Genomic DNA, 18,178 nt, shown 5'->3' on the forward strand with positions numbered 1-18,178 from the left:
TACCAGCTCCAAATTGTTTCCTACTGTATCTGCACGGTGAGCACAGCGCCCGACAAATACTAAAAATGACCAAATAGAACATAAGGACTTCCCCCGCCCTCCGCCGCCCCGACCAAATATCCCTCAGAAAATGGAAATTTCCTTCTATCCAGGTCCTTAAAGTTTTTCACACTGTCATTATCTCTCTCGATTTACTTGTTTTGAATAACAAAATAGGAAATTCTTTCTAAACTTTTCAACCATTATGCTCCAAATGGTATCTCCTCCTTTTCCCATTCTTTAACATACAGTATTTGTAGCAGATGACTTTTTAAAAAAATTATAAAATTGTCCTTACTTTTCTGGTTTGTTGATTGCTTTTAAAATATGTGTCAGTGGCAGAAAGCATAGTTTTTATGAATTACTTGATTATTTTATATAGTAAGTATTTTTGTATAATATAGTTAGTTGATGAATCAAATACTATAAATGGACATTTGACCATTTCATCTATATCCCTTAATAGGTTTTGTTTTCTTTCTTTCAGCTCCTAATAGGTTATTTTTTTAAAGTCTGGCTAACCATTCTGTGCAAGTCAGGAGGGACTGATTTTATAGGGAAAATGTGGAAACTGAAGGTCCACGTTATTATTTGGGGACATCTGACCTACATGGTAGTAGGTAGTCATTAAGTATCTATCAACTGAATAGTGGTAACTATATGTTGAATGAATAAATGATTGTATGTTGGTTGAGAGGACCTCTAAATTCAATGCAGAGCAGACCAGACATTCATTTTTTAATTATCCCCCTGACAAAAATGAACTCAGATTTATAGCCTCATACAATTACCTCCTAATGTGCACTTAAAGATCATGTTCTGTCTTAGGATTTTCATTTCTTCAGTTTGTCTCTGGAAGGTAAAATGATCAGGAGTGACAGGAATCAGATCTAAGTTAACATCAAGAAGGACAACCACGCTGATCAGACCTGTTCAGCATTGCACAGAATGACTTTGTAGATGCTAAGCCAACCATCCTAGAGGCATTCAAGCCCACTGTCCCGGAAGTGATGAAGAGAATTTGCCCATGGGAAAGAGCATTGTTCCTCCCAGAATGACCCATGGATCAGCTGCAACCGTATCAGTCAAGAAACCCTTTTACCTTGCAGGTTCCAGGGTACAACCCAAATCTTCTGAGCCAGAGTTTCTAGGGATGGGCCTTGAGAATTTAAAAATACCCCAGGAGATTCTTGCATACACTAAAATTAAATAACCCCTGAAGTTAATGACTGGGCAAAACAAGCTCCCAGACATTTGGATTTCTCAAATGAGTACAATTCTCTTCCAGATTTTAGGGGGCACTCCCTAGGGCTCTTCACTTTTGCTGTTGTTGTTATTTTCCAAGGAAGGGCACTAAAACTTTTTTTTTAAAGAAACTACCATCAACTATTGCCAATGTGTCATTTTTAAAGAACATATTTTAACATTAAATGAGCAGAAAAGACAATGTCAGCCTAAATGAAAAGTCGTTCTAGGAAAATTTAGTTGGTAATGTTTTGCCTGTCTGTAAAGGCCTAATTTCCTCCTTTCACCAAGGCTAGTAGGAACTTTATTACAGGCCAGATCCATGTTTGGAAACCACTAGTACAAGTGATCTCCTAGAGCCTCCCTGAACTAGGAATAGACCCCAAGATCTCAGAAGTCTGTATCGGCTATTAAAAAATAACAACAAAGGTGATGGTAGGATCCTGGCATCTCTGCCCATATGAACCCATCTGATCTTGTGAGAAGCCTGTAAAATCTGTGTTGCAGTTAACAGCATTCCCATTTTACAGTTGGAAAAAAACTGAGGTACCGGGAACTTTGTTAACTGGCCAGGTCTGCACAGTTAAAAGGGATGAAATGGAGATATGAATACCCAAGGAGTCTTAGCTCTCAATGCTAAGCCCTTAACAGCTGGGCTGTCCCACAGGCAAGTTAGGTTATTTACAAATGCCTGGTCCACGCATACCCCCACCTTGAGCCAACCAACTGGTGGAGTGAACAACAAAGAGGCCAGAGGTTTGTTGATGGCAAGTGCAGGGGAGTGAGAACAGAAGCTGGGAGAGGGGGAGACACCCAACATTCCCCAAAGCATGAGAAGTAGCCGACAGAACCCTGTGTGTTTAGCCTGGGGCTCCCAGCACGCTATGGGAGTCAGCCCCCTGCTGTGTTTCATGACTTGGAGCCCCCCACCTGGAAGCGCTCACAGCCACAGCTGCTGAGGCCCACCAGGAAGGATGCTGAGGACACAGTTTTAACTGCCTGCTTTTTCCAGCATACTGTCACATTTTGTCGGCTTGATGCCTTGTCACTGGCCTGGTGGACCTGCTGTGCTTTAGAGTTCTGTGGTGTAGCCACTGTCATCCCTGAAGACTGAACTTTTTTCTGGTCCCCAGCTTACCTTGCGATCTTAGGGGAAAGGTTTACCTCTATGGGGTTTAGTTCCTTCATCTGTAAATGGAAGGAGTAAATCCCAACTCTCCCCTTCAGAAGGTTATTGTGAAACACCATTGACTCTAAAAGTAATTTTTAAAATATAAGTCCTATGCAATAATAAAGAGCTAGCATTTCTATAGTTGACCATGTACTGGGCACTGTTCTGAGTGCTTCATATGTATATTAACTCATGTAATCTTCATAGCAACTCTACAAGGGAGATGATATTATTATTCCCATCTTATAGGTGAGTAAACTGAGGCCAGAGAGGCCAAACAACTTGCCTAAGGTCACAGTCCAGCAAGTAGCACAGCTGAATTCCAAAGAAGTGTAGAGGCAGTGGCTGTGCTTTAACCACTGAGAATACAGCATCCTACTGGTCAGTGAGATCCAGTCCTTTACAAGAATAATGTTCTTGCTTTGGCTACAAACCGGAAGGAGCTGAAGACTAGACAATCTGTTTCTGTAGAGCTTTCAGTTCAGTTCAGTTCAGTCGCTCAGTCATGTCCGACTCTGCGACCCCATGAATCACAGCACACCAGGCCTCCCTGTCCATCACCATCTCCCGGAGTTCACTCAGACTCACGTCCATCAAGTCAGTGATGCCATCCAGCCATCCCATCCTCGGTCATCCCCTTCTCCTCCTGTCCCCAATCCCTCCCAGCATCAGAGTCTTTTCCAATGAGTCAACACTTCACATGAGGTGGCCAAAGTACTGGAGTTTCAGCTTTAGCATCATTACTTCCAAAGAAATCCCAAGGCTGATCTCCTTCAGAATGGACTGGTTGGATCTCCTTGCGGTCCAAGGGACTCTCAAGAGTCTTCTCCAACACCACAGTTCAAAAACATCCATTCTTCGGTGCTCAGCCTTCTTCACAGTCCACCTCTCACATCCATACATGACCACTGGAAAAACCATAGCCTTGACTAGACGGACCTTAGTCAACAAAGTAATGTCTCTGCTTTTGAATATACTATCTAGGTTGGTCATAACTTTACATTGTTAAAAATTGTTTCTAAATTGCTCGATCTTTGCAACAATTCTGAATAGTAAGGGAAGTGGTAACTATTATCCCATTTTACAGAACAGAAGAATGAGGCCCTAGGAAGTTTATTTCTTTGCTATGGAAACTTGACTGTAATATCCCAAAGATCCGGATTTGAGTTGCTGAATCCACCCTTTACTAAATGAACTGGGGACAGCGGGGGAGGGGACTGAGAAAGCTGCCTCTCCAGCTTTCTGATGCCTCAGAATTCTGTATGCAAAATGGACATAATACTACTGTCTCTTTCCCAAGGATTTCTGAGGGTTAAAGGCAATAACTCATGTGAATGAAAAGCACAGGGCTAGTCCTTGGGACTGCTCTGTCTATCCCCCAACTCATTTGCTTCCTGTACAAAACTACAGCTCCAGGATATAATTACCATGTTGCATAGCTGGGACTTGAACCCAATTGGACAGACTTTATCTCAGAGCCCTTTCTAGCAAGAGGATGAAGAGCAGGTGGGGAGCTCCCCAGGGCATCAGAGACCACCCTGTAGTAGAGCCCTGAGGCCACCGTTAGTCTGTGTCAATCAGAAATGCCCCTGTGCTGCTCCATCGGAATAAAGGTTCCCATTCCAGATCTGCTGCCATGACAACCAGAGGGAGGATTTTCCAGAGCTGAAAGCTGCTCAATCCCAGGGCCTTGGGGGTGGCTCTGGGGAGCCTCTATAGCCACTTGAGGAGGCCAACTACCAGCCTCTGAAGCATTTTACCCTCTGAGCATATTCAGGGGCAATGCGATCCTTTCTGCTGCCACCAGTGTTTTTCCAGAGCCCACGTTAGTGTTAGAGGAGGAAACCAAGGCTCTGGGGGGGCACACAGAGAAGCTTGTGTGGCTGAGTCTGGGATGGGATCCGGGTCTCTCTGGGTAGTTGGGGAAATGACTACTCAACAGGTTGTTGAAGGAAATGACTGCTTCAACCTCAGCCAGGAAACTGCTCCCCAACACACACATACACCCCTCCACACAGGGTAAATTCAGCAGAACATGGAGGGGCCATTAACACCTATTTATCCATATCCTGCACCCAAGTATCATTTAAGACAAAGTTTCCTTACACAAACCACATCAGGCATAATCTCATTTCACTCTCAAGCAATCTTATAAAATAAGAATATTAAGACTATCCCCATTTTATAGAGGAAACTGAGACTCAAAGTGACAAACTCACTTTGCCAAAGGTCACACAGTCAATGAGCATCTGAGACAGAATTTAAACCCAGATGTCCCTGGCTCCAGACCCCATCAACTTGACCTCTGCTTTCCTCGACATACCTATGGGGTCTGATATCAGAAGCTGTTCCTCAGTGTTTGCTGAGCAAACCATCCAAAGCAAAACAGTAAAGCATCAACCTGCACCTCTCAAATGACACTGCTACATGCTAAGTTGCTTCAGCCATGTCCAACCTCTTTGCGACGCTATGGACAATAGCCCACCAGGCAATTCTCCAGACAAGAATACTGGAGTGGGCAGTCATTCCCTTCTCCAGGGGATCTTCCTGACCTAGGGATTGAACCTGGCTCTCCTGTATTGCAGGTGGATTCTTTACCATCTGAGCCACCAAGGAAGCCCCAAATGACAATAAAGTTCTATTAAAAATGAATCTCTATGTCTTGAAGAATCCAAGCTGCCCAGTGCAGGGAAATTTCCAGAAATGATCTGGGTAACTGGAGAGAAACTAATATGAGAAAATGGGTAAGCTATAAGGGATTTACACTTTGGAGTACAGCAACAATTAGAAGCAAAGGATTAGATGTACATCTCATGATCTCTTAAAAAACAGTGCTGGGTGCGGGGGCGGGGGGGAAGGTGAGAAACAATGGGATCTATAGCACTATACCATTTGTGTAAATTAAAAATACATGTTTTGTGAACTTATGGTTGCCGGTGGAAAGGACAGTCAGGGAGTTTGGCAAGGTCATGCACACACTGCTATATTTAAAATGGATAGCCAACAAGGACCTGCTGTCCAGCACAGGGAGCTCTGCTCAGTGTTGTGCAGCAGCCTGGATGGGAGGGGAGTCTGGGGGAGAATGGATCCATGTGAATGTACGGCTGAGTCCCTTCGCTGGTCACCTGAAACTATCACAACGTTGTTAATCGGCTATAATCCAATACAAAATAAAAAGTTACGAAAAAAAATACACGTTTTGCAGGTGCATAAACAAAAGAGATGATCACTGAACAGAATAGAAGGGTTGCCTATTAGGGGAGGGGTGTGGGGTAGGGGAATAAAAGAGAATAAGTAATAAATTAAAAATTTATTAATTAATTTTAAAAATTAATTAAATAAATTTTAAAAATAAATAATACAGAATAAATAACTGAGAAAGAAGCCTTCAAGGATAGATGATGGTCATGGTCGTGTACTGCTGCTGCTGCTGCTAAGTCACTTCAGTCATGTCCGACTCTGTGCGACCCCATAGACGGCAGCTCACCAGGCTCCCCCGTCCCTGGGATTCTCCAGGCAAGCACACTGGAGTGCGTTGCCATTTCCTTCTCCAATGCATGAAAGTGAAAAGTGAAAGTGAAGTCGCTCAGTCGGTCCGACTCTTAGCGACCCCATGGACTGCAGCCTACCAGGCTTCTCCATCCATGGGATTTTCCAGGCAAGAGTACTGGAGTGGGGTGCCATTGATATGAGAAAGAATAAATTCACCCTCACCACCTTGTATCAGAACGAAAATTTCATGCTAATCTTTAAAGCAGATGAGTTCTCCGTGGAAAATTGAGAGGCTGTGAATGAGGACGGCTCTCCTCCCACTATAATCAGAAGTAAGGCCCCCACTTGGTAACCAGCATTAAGCACTATTTCTTTTTCCTGGAGATTTCTCCCCAAAGTGGCTTATGCGCTGGTGACGCACCCAGGCCCATCTTTAAAAAACACACACATAACACGGAGGTCGGCCCTGGCTAGATCAACCCTTCCAACCCTCTCTTTTAAAAAAAAAAAAAGAGAGAGAGAGAGAGAAAGCAAATCAAAAGAAACAGCAGTAGATGCCTTTCTGAAAGGCATACAAGTCACGTCATCGGCACGTGGCTTTTCACCCTGGCCGGGGTGGGGAGGGGAGCGGAGGGGGGATGAAGGTCCTCCAGTGCCCTTCCTTCGGCGCATGCTCAGTGCCTATGATGCCCTCTGGCCTAGGTTCCCGGCTCAGGTGAGCCACAGATAGGTCTCTAACGATCAGAGGGGAAGCTGCAGACGCCAGAAGTGGTCCACCATCCTGTCCAACAACCGTTCCCACAAGCCCCCACCCCAATCTCCAGACCTTTGGGAGAGAGACTTGACCCCACGCCCCAGCCTGACACGGCAGCAGCGGCCACTTCCAGTGGCTTCCTTGGCTTCGCCAAGTTCCTCCGATGTCCTCCTTAATGCTGACAGGTTAATCCAGCCACTGCTCATGGGAGAAAGAAAAACTCCAGCTACCGCCTTTTCCTCTGGGGGTTGGGGGTGGCGGAGACGGGAAGATACACGTTAGTCGGCCTGGGAAGGGCACTTGCAAACCCCCCTGAAAGGCCCCTTCCTCTGCATACCCTGTTGGTCTTGGCATCTTAACCCACGGGCCCCACTTTCGGTGCCCGGAATCACAACCGCTGAACCACTGACAAGAAGGGACCCCCGCGCCTAATCCATCAGTAAGAGGTGGCTACTGCAGTAAGAGCTACTGCAGAAGCCACCCGGAATCTGACCACCATCTTCTTTGCACCCCCTAGTCCCCCAGGCTGCATCACTGCTCCCCATCACTGGTCTCCTGGCTTCCACCCCTGCCTCCTGCAGTCTGCTCTCCACTCAGAAAACAAAGCGATCATTACCAAAATTGTAAACTAGGTCATGTCACTCTTCTGATTCAAGCCCTCCCCCCACCCCCCTAGAGAAATGAAATCCAGACTCCATGCCTACCCTGGCAGGTCCTGCAGCCCCCAGGCCCCTCCCACCTTGGCCCCCTCACTTTCCCCCCATCCCACCACACTGGCCTTCTTGCTGTTCCATCAAGACGACATAGTTGTCTCTGCTTCTGCAATTGTCAGCCCCCCAGCCTGGATCCTTCTGGCTCCTTCTAGAGACTCAGCTCTCAATCCAACCATTACCATCTCCCCTGGCCATCCTTTTTGTAACTAATTTTTAAAACTTTTTATTTTGTATGGGAGTATAGCTGATTAACTATGTGATGACTTCAGGTGGACAGCATATAACTAAATTTTAATTACTAAGTTATCTCTCTCCCTGCACACCATTTATCACTGTCTGTCATGTCATGCTGTTTCCTTCACAGCACTTGACATAGTCTAAAACCGTCTTGTTTGTGAGTTTCTCTTGTTCCTCACTAGACTGTAAGCTCTAGAAAGGCAGGGAACTCTGTCTCATTCACTGCTGAGTCCCCAGTGCCTGGCACATGGTGGGATTCAATAAACATCTGAGAATGAAGGAAGGAAGGAATAAATGAGGGAATAAATAAATGAAAGGGAGTGAGTTTGCAGAAAGCAGTGGATCTCAGGGTGGAATTCCTGGAGCAGCAGCATCCATGTCCCCTGGGAATGATGTGTTAGACATGCAAATTCTTGGGCCCCACCCTAGTTCCACTGAATCAGAAACTCTGTGTTAACAGCCCTCCAAGGAATTTTGACCCAGGTTCAAGTTTGGGAATGTCTGTCATAGCGACCACCTGCAGTCTCTCACCAGGTCCCTCTTGTGACTAAGGAGTGCAGAGCTAACTGGCTGGGTGGTCAGTCTTGTTGGAGGAAGGAAGTCAGAAAGGAGGAAGGAGCCAGCCCCATGCCCTTGACTGACCACTGGCCTCTGCATGCCCAGGTAGTCTTCAGAGCCATGCAGAGTCATGCTGAACACACTGAGGCTGGGGAGGGCTTCAGAAACCACTCTGCTCCTCTCCAGAGCAGAAGGACAGGGAACTTGCCCAGGAAGTTACATCTCTGGCCTTTTGAAAGCTCCACAAAGACCCAAGCACTTGACCTTAGCAGTAAGATGACCAACTGGTCCTGATTTGCTTGAGCTTCTCTCAGTTTTAACACAGTAAGTCCAGCCTGCCAAGAATCCCCTCAGTCCCAGGCTAACTGGGAGAGCGGGTTCATCCTACTCAGAGACTCGACTTGAGGTCTCGGGACTTGTAAATGCATTCCCTTCCCAAGTCACTTTGGTGTATCTACCTGGGTGAGACTAAAGATGGGATGGGGAAGGGCAGAATTTAGGAGAGGAAGATGGAAAGAGATTGGGAGAAAATGCCAGCCAGAGGGAGAGAGCTGAGATCAGATGAGGAAGAAAGAAGGGGAGGAAAGAACTATGAGAAGAAAGAAAGGGAATTTTTAAAGGATGAGAAAGATGGAGAAGGGGATATGGCGGGGGTGTGAGAAGGGGAGAGAGAAGAGGCAGAGGCTTAGAGACACAGTGCTACAGTGATAGAAGAAATGGACAGACAGAGGGGATGGGACAGGGGCAGGCTAGGCTGGGGGAAGAGTGCACCACACAGATGCCTTCTGGCAGCATCTCACATAGAGGGCCTCCTAACAAACTTTGAGAAATCATCTCTCTTCTCAGGAGCCCCAGACACTACCTCGCCATCAATGGCTGGCACCAAACTTGCTTGGTGCAAGTTCTGTTCTCTACTGAAAGCTGCTTCCATTCACAAGCTGCTGCTTATCATGGTGTAGATTCATTCAAGAGGAAAGGAAGGAGAGAAAGAAAGAGAGAGAGAGAGGAAAAAAGACGAAAAAGGCAGCTGAATAAACTTAGAAGATTATATTAAGAGATGCGGAGAGATTCTTTTTTCTCCCGCTCTCTAAATAAATCTTTCACAAACCAAACATCATTATGACACTGTCAGATGAATTTCCTCTTGTTGACTGATGGCAGAGGGGTGGGCAAAGCCCCCAGCTTCCTGAGGGCAGTCATCTTGCTCACTAGCTGCATTCCTAAGCCAGAGTCTGACACAGCTCCATTACAATGAGATTTAAGTGTGCATTATGTCTTTAAAAGTAATGACAGCAAGACAATTACTTCGAAGAAACCACAGTGACATTGCATATGCAGTCTGGTGCCTCAGCACTGCACCCTGGTCTCCCACTTCTCCCTGGCCCAAACGGGAAGCTGTGCTGGACTTAAAGGAACCAAGTCTGTTCCCTGGCCAGGCTGGAGGGCTGATCCTTACCACCTTGGCAATGAACCATCCTATAACCTGAGTCCTTGCATCCTGCCTGAGAAAGCAGCAGCCTCCTAGAGCACTTAGGTTAGCAGGGAATGCTAGGTCCAGCTCGTGCTCCCATGAGAAACAGAGGGAGCCAGTAGCAGAAAGTTAATGATGTGTCCTGGGGAGGCAACAGACCCAGTTCCCAGCCCCTCGGGGGATGCGGAGGGTGGGGGACCATGGCAAAAAGTCTGACGCTCACAACACACCTAGAACTGTTGTAATTAACATCTGTAAAAGTGTTTTGCATTTCAAATAACTCTTTAATCTATAGCATTGGTGGTTTAGGAAAACACAGAGCCCAGGGCCCTGCGCTCAGGGTTTCTAATGGGACGGGTCCAGAATCTAACCCAAGAATTTGCCTTTTCTAACAAGTTCTCAGATGATACTGATACCGCTGGGGGTGGGGATGGGAGGTGGTGAGGACCATACTCTGAGAATCACTGAGTCAGATGAACCACCCAGTTCAGGTGAATCAGTCTCTTGAGCACTGAGAGCTTTTTACAGCAGAATGTGAACCCAGCAACGTTTGTCTTTTTCTGCCTTTTGCCCTCCCAGGTAAAGCCGCAAGCTTACTTTGTGCAAATGCCGCTTCTCACTGGCAAAAAGCTTTTCAAAAAGCTCCCCTCACTTTTCAGAAAGGATTTTACAACTCCGCCTCGCTAAAGTTTAAGTGACTAATAAGGCAGGATGCATTATTCCACCCCAAAAGCATCTGCTCTTCATCCAAGAGCAAAGCCTAAAGACAAAGAATGAAACTTTAATGATGGATTTTCATGTATCAGTGAGCTGAGTGTTTTAGGGTGATGAAGGAAGACCTCTTTGTACTAAAACCTGCCCTCTCCCTGAAAAGATCATATATTGTAGGCAGTCACTTACTTTATCTAAGTCCCAAAGGGACTGTGTCCTTGTCCCTATTATTACTATTATTTTTTGCCAATGCCCACCATAGTGCCAGGCATACTGTAAGTACTCAATAAATGTATGACATATGGATAAACGTCATTTATCAGCTAACTCTTTGACAGGAGAGAAAGGGCAGTTCTTTGCCTGTAGCAGATCTGAGATGAAAGCCAACCTTTTTACTCTTCACCAATGACTCATCATAATGAACCAATGCTAACTTGGACCTACTGCATGCAGGTCACTGGCTGAACCACAGGCATCTCTCCAAACTGACCAGTTCACTAGTCAATCAAGGTTTCATTCATTCATTCACTCATGCAAGCCACTGCTGAGCACCTGCCGTGCTAACTGTGACTCTAAAAAGGAAGGGGGTGCAGCCTTGGCCCTAAGGATCTTGCCTTGTAGCATCTTGGGAGCTGTGTGTAGGGACACCCACCGTGGCAGGGAAAGCACCAAGGCAGGGAAGAGAGGGAAAGCTCAAGTCTCCTAGGAAAAATCCTTGGGCTCCAAGTTGGTGAGTAGAGATGATTCAGCAAAAGCCTCCTAAGGATTTGGAGGAACAAAAGACACAGAGTAGTCAGGAGGGCTTCTCCTCCTGAATGCCTTCCTCCAGGGCCTGCCCACCACACTCATGACTGCCCTGTTTCCTTGGGGCCACAAAGACTTAAAGAAAGGTGGTAATTATGCCCATTTCATGGGTGAATAAACTGAGGTCTGCCACCCCCACCCACCGGCAACTGCACAAAGACCGCATACTAAGTAAGTGGAACTGGAAGTCCCCTGTCTCCACACCATGTCTTCTCTCTCCTGGGTCCCAGAGCTGTATGCCTGACACAGAGGAGTCACCTTTCTCTATCCTAACTCAGTCTTATTTAGGTCAGGGGTGACTTCACTGCTACCATCACCAACAGCATCCCCATCACTCACATTTATTGGACACTTACTCCTTGCCAGGCTCAGTGAGAAGCAGTTTGCAAACATTAACTCAAAATGCTCACATTTCCTTTATTATCCTCACTTTAAAGATGGAGAAACTGAAGCCCAGAGAGGTGATATGATATAACTAGAAAGTGCTAGAACCAGGATTTAAGCTCAGGAGTTCTATTTCCAGAGCCTATGCTCTTTACCACCACACTGTGCTCCCTTAGTGCACCTGAGGAAAATGAGGCTCAGAGAGGTTTAGGGTCTCTCCTGAAGTCACACAGCAACCAAGCACTGGAGCCAGGATTCAAACTCAGGTCTGGTTGCTCCCAGCATCTCACACTGCAGCCCCTAGAGGCTAAAAAGGCTGGTTAAAGAAACAGACAGGGATGGGGAACAGGAAGGAGAGGTGGCTATTTTTGTGGTACCTCCTTCACTCTCCTAGCACATCAAGGATCTCCATCCTGGGTGGCAGCTGAATAATTTAAGCTCATCACTCCAGCCCACTACTACTGGGTCCCGGATTTATTTTTATCCCAGGTTACAGCCACAGTGCTTAACAGAAATAAACCATGCTGTTTGCTTCTCATCGCCTTTACATCAACTCCTGATCTGTCTGCATTCATGACCAGCTCCCAACTTGAAGGGGATAAAGAGCAGAAGATAAGCCCATATGTCATGATGGTTTTTATTAGAAAGTGTCAGATTCTCTATGACCCACAGAGAGACGGACAGAGAGGGTTAAATACAGAGTAAACATCTCAGCTTACAAATAGACCCCCAGAGCAGCCACTGTGCCCAGACCCACAGCCTTAGATAGGCAGCCAGGATGTGTACAGGCAGCAAGAAAACAAAAGGCACAGCAAGCCGGGGAGACTGACCTCCCAGGCCACCGTTTCGGACTGCAGGATCTCTGGCCACCGCCTCCCTCCCACCACTGAGAAAGGAAACGTCCGCATTTGTCCCCACAGCTATGCTTCCTGATCACTTCACAGGACAGAAAATGGGAAAGGAGCTGCTGAAGGTCCTCCCCCCGCGCCCCGGCTGGGTCAGGGCAGCGGCAGCTGCTGGCTCCAGGAAGGAAGGCAGGTGCCTTGTCTTTGTGTATTGCCATGCATGACTCACTGCGTGGTCTTGGGCAAGCTGTTTGCCCTTCCTGGCCCCCCTGATGACTAGATCAGAGGTTCTGAACTCGAGGTGCTCAGGGGGGCTACAGGGCATAGGCATCTTTCCAGAGTGGAGGTTCTCAAAGGGATCCTTGGTGTCTTTCTGGGATAAGTCTCTAGAGGGCTTTCAAGCGCTGCCAGATCTGGATGTCTATGCAACTGAAGCCACAAACCAATAAGACCCCTCTCCAGCTGAGCACAGGATTCTAGGAACCTAGGAAAGTTCTTACAAGAGCCAGTCTCCATCCTGATTCACCCAAACAAAACCTGCTCAACACATCTGATAAATTCCCAAACACAGGGCTAACCCTTCCTAGGAGCATGGATGCGCACAAGCACAAATATACATACTCAGTACTCATCACACGGTTATAGGGTCTCAGAGATGGAAGCGGCCTTGGGGTCACCTAGACCAGCTACTTCATAGCACAGATGGGGAAACTGAGGCCCAGAAAGGGGAAGCAGAGCTGGAGCTGGGACCCAGGTCTCCTGATCCAACTCCAAAGCTCTTTCCAGAAGCTTCTGTTTCCCTTACACTGGTGCACCACAATGCACCAATTCAAGTGTGATGAGGGGGTAGGGAGGGCAGCCTCTCGGATCTTAACCACCCCCAAGGAAATAAGGATGGGAGGCGGCGAGTAGATGTTCAAAAAGCACCCATGGGTGGATGGCTGAGTTCCAGCTACCTCAGGTGGGCTGGCCTGCCCTGAGTGGCTGAACCAGTGGTTATCATATGTATGTGTAACTGAATCACTTTGCTGTACCCTTGAAACTAATATAACATTGCAAATCAACTCTGGATATATATATATATATATATACACACACTCCTACCCTGGATGGTCATATTGCATTGGCTGGTTATATTGCCCCAGCCCCCTAAACCTCCCTGTAATCCAGCAATTAAAGAGTTCACACTCAGCACAGCAGGAGACCCCTGAGATCCCCCACTCCAGGGCCCCAGCCGTGGTCCAACCTGACCAGTTAGTGCCAAAGTTCAAAATTTTAAATATCACCCATGGGCCAATCTGTGGCTCCTTATTTGACTGTGGCTCCAAATTTCCCCACATTCATCATTCACACTTAGGCTTCCCAAGGAGGAGACAAAGGCAACTTCCTCCCCAAGGTCACCCAGCAAGGAAAATCTGGGATTTTTGAGGACCAGCTCTTTGGGACTAACCACCAAGCATCCCTTCCCACTGCCTCGCATGTCATGTCCTGCCTGAGCAGTGCCTTGGGATTTTGGTGTCCCCACTTGGCTCTGGGGCTGGGGAAAGTGATTGAGTGGGCCGTGCTCACGCTTGCCAGTCTTGGGGGCTGATGTTTTATTCCTCCCACCTCCAAGAATAAGAACTGGAAGAGGAAATCCTCGGGGAGGGGGTGGCCCCTGAGATAATAGTGAAGATGCTAAAAATAAGGACATTCATTTCCAGAAAGGTAGATATAATCAAACCAGGAAGCAAAGCAAATCCCCTTTTGATGGGTCACAGATTAGCCGCAAAGGCATTTAAAATTAAATGTGAGTTCTGGATTCAGTTAAAAGGGACCTCCCCCTCCCACTCACTAACAGGTTGGTGAGGCTGATCCCATCAGAATAAAGAAACTAGAGCAGGGTATGGTCTGTCCTGGAACAGATCTGAAGCTGGAGCCTGGAACCCTTCCCCAGAAGCTGAACAAACCTTATTCACCCCTTTCCCTACTCCGAGACAGGCTCAAGGATGAAATCCCCTGGGCTTGGTGCACCCTCTGTGTAATCACTTACAGGTTATGCCACCTGTGAAAATAAAAGCTTGTCTGCTCAGCAGACAGCTGGCTGCTCCCCTCTGACCTGCCTGACCATTCATTCCAAGAAAAATGTGATCCTTTCATGTCTCCTAGATCTCTCATCTCAGGAAACTGTGAACAGGCAAGCTTGCACAAAATTACCACAATTAATTACTCAGCTGTCCCTGGAAGATGGTACAATCTGCACCCGCTCCTATGCAAGCTTCACTTGGCATGCCTACGTTACCCTAGGCAAGGGTTAACCATCCAGCTATAAGTGATCCTCTCTCATCCAGAGTCAAGGTGCCCACCCAGTAGATCAGAATACCCAGAGACTGTCCATGACAGGCTGGCCAGTACCACCAAGGGTTAATTCACTCAGAGAACTGCTGGCTACTTTCAGAAGCTTCTGTTGCAAGGGAGAGGACAAATTGGGCAGAAGCCACAATTTTGATTGCATTGCCTAAAACATGAGCATATTTTACCCCCACCCTGGGCAGTGAGCCGAAATCTCATTTGGCTTTGGGGTGCTGCTTAGGCAATCAAACACTGCAGAATGTGGGCAAATAAATGTGGTCATTCCTCAGCACCCTTTCCCTCCCACCTAACCTCTATCCCACCAGGGCATGTACACACCTCGTTGCAACTGGGACTCCAATACCCCTAGCCCATTTACACAATTGAGAAGAATATCACTTACCAAGACACCAGAGGATTGCAGGGGGAATGGGCGAGCCAAATTCTTGCCAACTCCTCTCTTCCCTGACGGGTGGGAAGATGCTAACTCTGGATGACTTGGTTTGAAAGCTCAGCGGAGGTGCCTGAAAGAAAATTGTTCATTTGACTTTCCTACTCTTCCCAAAATAAAATCAAAGCAACTGCACACACACACACACATGCACATGCACACACACACACACACAGAGCAACTATCCCTAAATCACACAGATCCAAGATGAAAAGAAATACCACTGCCGGAAGAGGAGAAAACTCAGACCAGTCAGTCGGCAAGGTAAAGACAGTGGCTCCCTCAGCCTGCCCTCCACATGGATGAAGGTTTTCACTCTGTGAATCTCTCTCTCTTTCTCTCTCTGTCCTCTCTCCCTTTCTGTCTCTTTCTCTTTCTGTCGTCCGCGTAGGCAACTCCGGGGCTGCTGGCAGTAGACGAATCAATTGCTTCCCTGGTGCGGGAATCAGTGGCGGCTGCCACCACTGCTGCAAAACCCGGTGTGAGCAAGGGAGGGGGCAGCAGCTTCCCGGAGCAGGAGGAGTCAAGCCTGCCTCCCCCACGCCGTGATTTATGTGTGAGGTACCTGGAGAAAGAGGGGTGGGAGCCCGGGAGATGAGATTGGGCGCACCAGAGATCCTAGCTGGTGGAAATGGCAATCGGGAGATTGGCGATCAGCACCGCGGACAGCGCTAAAATGCGGCGGCGGAGGGGATGGGCGGGAAGTGAACCCTCAGGCTGCGAAGTTAAGTAATTGGATGGTTAGAGCAGAAAAGGGGGAGAGTCCAGGGGAGGTGGAGGGGGGAGGGCGGGGAACGGGACTTCTCGACATCACACAGTGAAGTCAGTGACAGCCTACCTACCACACACTTGTTCTAATCTTGTCGTTCACTCTCGAAGCAAACAAGCTGTAACTTTACAGCCCCTTTTCCACATACGCCCCCAGACTTTCACTGCTCGCTCAGAAAAGAGTTTGACCCCAGTGTGGGAGTCTCCAAGTGGCTCCTCCCCACCAAATCAGCCTAGCTGACCTGTCCTCACCCACACTACTGCAGATTTCTGACCTATACCTTAGGTGCCTTGAAAATCAGGGCAGGAAGATGAGGCTTAGGAAATGGAAATTTCTGTGGGGCAGGATGGTTTAGTTGAATAAGCACTTGACAGGTTTCTGGAACCAAGTCGAGCCCCCATACAACCTTGGAAAAGTCACTTAACATCTCCAAGTCTTATCTGCACAAAATGAGCATATGACTATGCAAGAAGTTAAAAAGCAACAATAAGAACATCCAAGTTGTGGGCTGCTATAACCCCATGATCCATAAGCTGTCCTGTGATTTAAATGTCTTGACAGAAGGAGAAAGGAACTGACAGCCAGTCCAGAATGGTATATGCCAGCCTCACCTTTCAGTTCATGGTTTGAGTGGGATGAAGTTGGGAGACTATGAAAGGTCTAAATCAGACAATTGAGCCATGGCCAAAGACCTAAACGCCAAAGATCCAGGTTCATATTCTGAAGTGAAATCACTATACAGACAAGAAAACAAAATCATTAAAAGGAGAAATACAGAAAGAGAAATTGACTGAACTTTCCTGGTAGTACAGTGGATAAGAATCTGCCTGTCAATGTAGGGGGCACGGATTCAATCCCTGGTCCAGGAAGATTCCACATGCCGTGGGGCAACTAAGCCCATGCATCACAATTACTGAAGCCCATGTGCAGAGCCTGTGTGATGCAACAAGAGAAGCTACTGCAATGAGAAGCCCACATACCACAACTAAAGAGCAGCCCCCACTCTCTAAAACTAGAGAAAGCCCATGTGGAGCACAGAAGACCCAGCACAGCAAAAAAAAAAAAAAAAAATTAAAATATATAATTCTTTTAAAAAGAGAGAAGTTGATTCCCATGGCTTCAAACATTCCAGATCTCAATGGGTCTTATTCCTGCTTATTGGGAGGAAAGGACAGGAAATCTCAAATAGACCAGGATCTGTTTAGAACTTCTCAGCAAAGTGAATTAGAACACTCTTTACTGGGGAGCTTCCTCTAGACAGTCCCACTGAGAGGGCCCAGAGTGAGCTACCACATTTGTCACTTAATCCCCTCCTTGGAAAGTAGGGCTTAAAATGTCAGAATCTTAGAGACCATTTAGAGCTTCACTTTATCGATGATCATGATGGCGGTGATGATGGTGGTGGCGAGGATGATGGCAGCTGTCATTTTATTGAGAACCAAATACAAGCCCTTCGGCTAAGGACTTTACATGTGTCATTTCCTTGAATCCTTACCGTGACCTTTCGAGGGAACTATTACTACTCCCATTTTATAGTTGAGGAAACTGAGACTCAAGAAGTTAAGTCTCTTGCATAATGTTACACCGGAAATGTCAGACATAGGATTGAAATCCAGGGTTGTATAATTCCAAAGCCCATGCTTCAGGATGCCTCTCTCAGAGTCAAGTTCAAATGCATTCTACAATTCTTTGGCAGAACTTCATTGAATCTTTTCTAGAAAGACCCTATGACACAGGTTCAATGCCCTCATTTTGCACATGGAGAGACTGAGGAACAGAGGGAGACAGTGGCTTACCCACAGCCAAAAAGATAGAAAGTAGCAGAGTTGAGTCTGGACCTCCGGCCTTTCAGATGCCAAGGCGTGTGTTCCAGGGTCTAGAGCATCAGGTACATGTCTCAGTAGACATCTGAAGACTGATTCAAGAAACCCACATAGGATGCTGGTGGTGGAATCAGAATCCAAATAATTTCCAGGTCTTTTGGCTCCCAGTTCCAAGGAATGTCTACCCATCTCCCCCCACCTTGCAGCTTCCCTGGCATTAGGCACATGTTCTGGGAAGGTCTGTCATGAATTCAGATCACCCTTAGGGAACGAAAATAGCTACCACCTGCTACATGTCTAGACATCTGCCACCTGTATTAAGCACTTTACGGGTGCTAACTCCAATCTTTATAACTACGAGGTGGGTGCTATTATTGTCC

The 18,178-nt window shown here is 47.0% G+C and overlaps 1 protein-coding gene across 6 annotated transcripts in view; it reads right to left on the bottom strand.

Annotated features, from left to right (window-relative positions):
- The window catches only part of RPH3A (rabphilin 3A), a 272,724-nt gene that overhangs the window by 82,371 nt on the left and 172,175 nt on the right, over positions 1–18,178 (bottom strand). For 3 of the 6 annotated variants that reach the window (XM_060401250.1, XM_027956597.3, XM_042234678.2), the window contains exons 1-2: positions 15,428–15,854; positions 15,159–15,279 (exon numbers count right to left, since the gene is read on the bottom strand). The gene's annotated coding sequence lies outside the window, so the exon portion shown is untranslated. Of the gene's footprint in view, positions 1–15,158; positions 15,280–15,427; positions 15,887–18,178 lie in introns of those variants that run through there. The other 3 variants (XM_042234677.2, XM_060401249.1, XM_060401248.1) reach the window with 2 other exon arrangements.

This window comes from Ovis aries, chromosome 17, assembly GCF_016772045.2.
Source record: "Ovis aries strain OAR_USU_Benz2616 breed Rambouillet chromosome 17, ARS-UI_Ramb_v3.0, whole genome shotgun sequence".
NCBI classification, from domain to species: domain Eukaryota; kingdom Metazoa; phylum Chordata; class Mammalia; order Artiodactyla; family Bovidae; genus Ovis; species Ovis aries.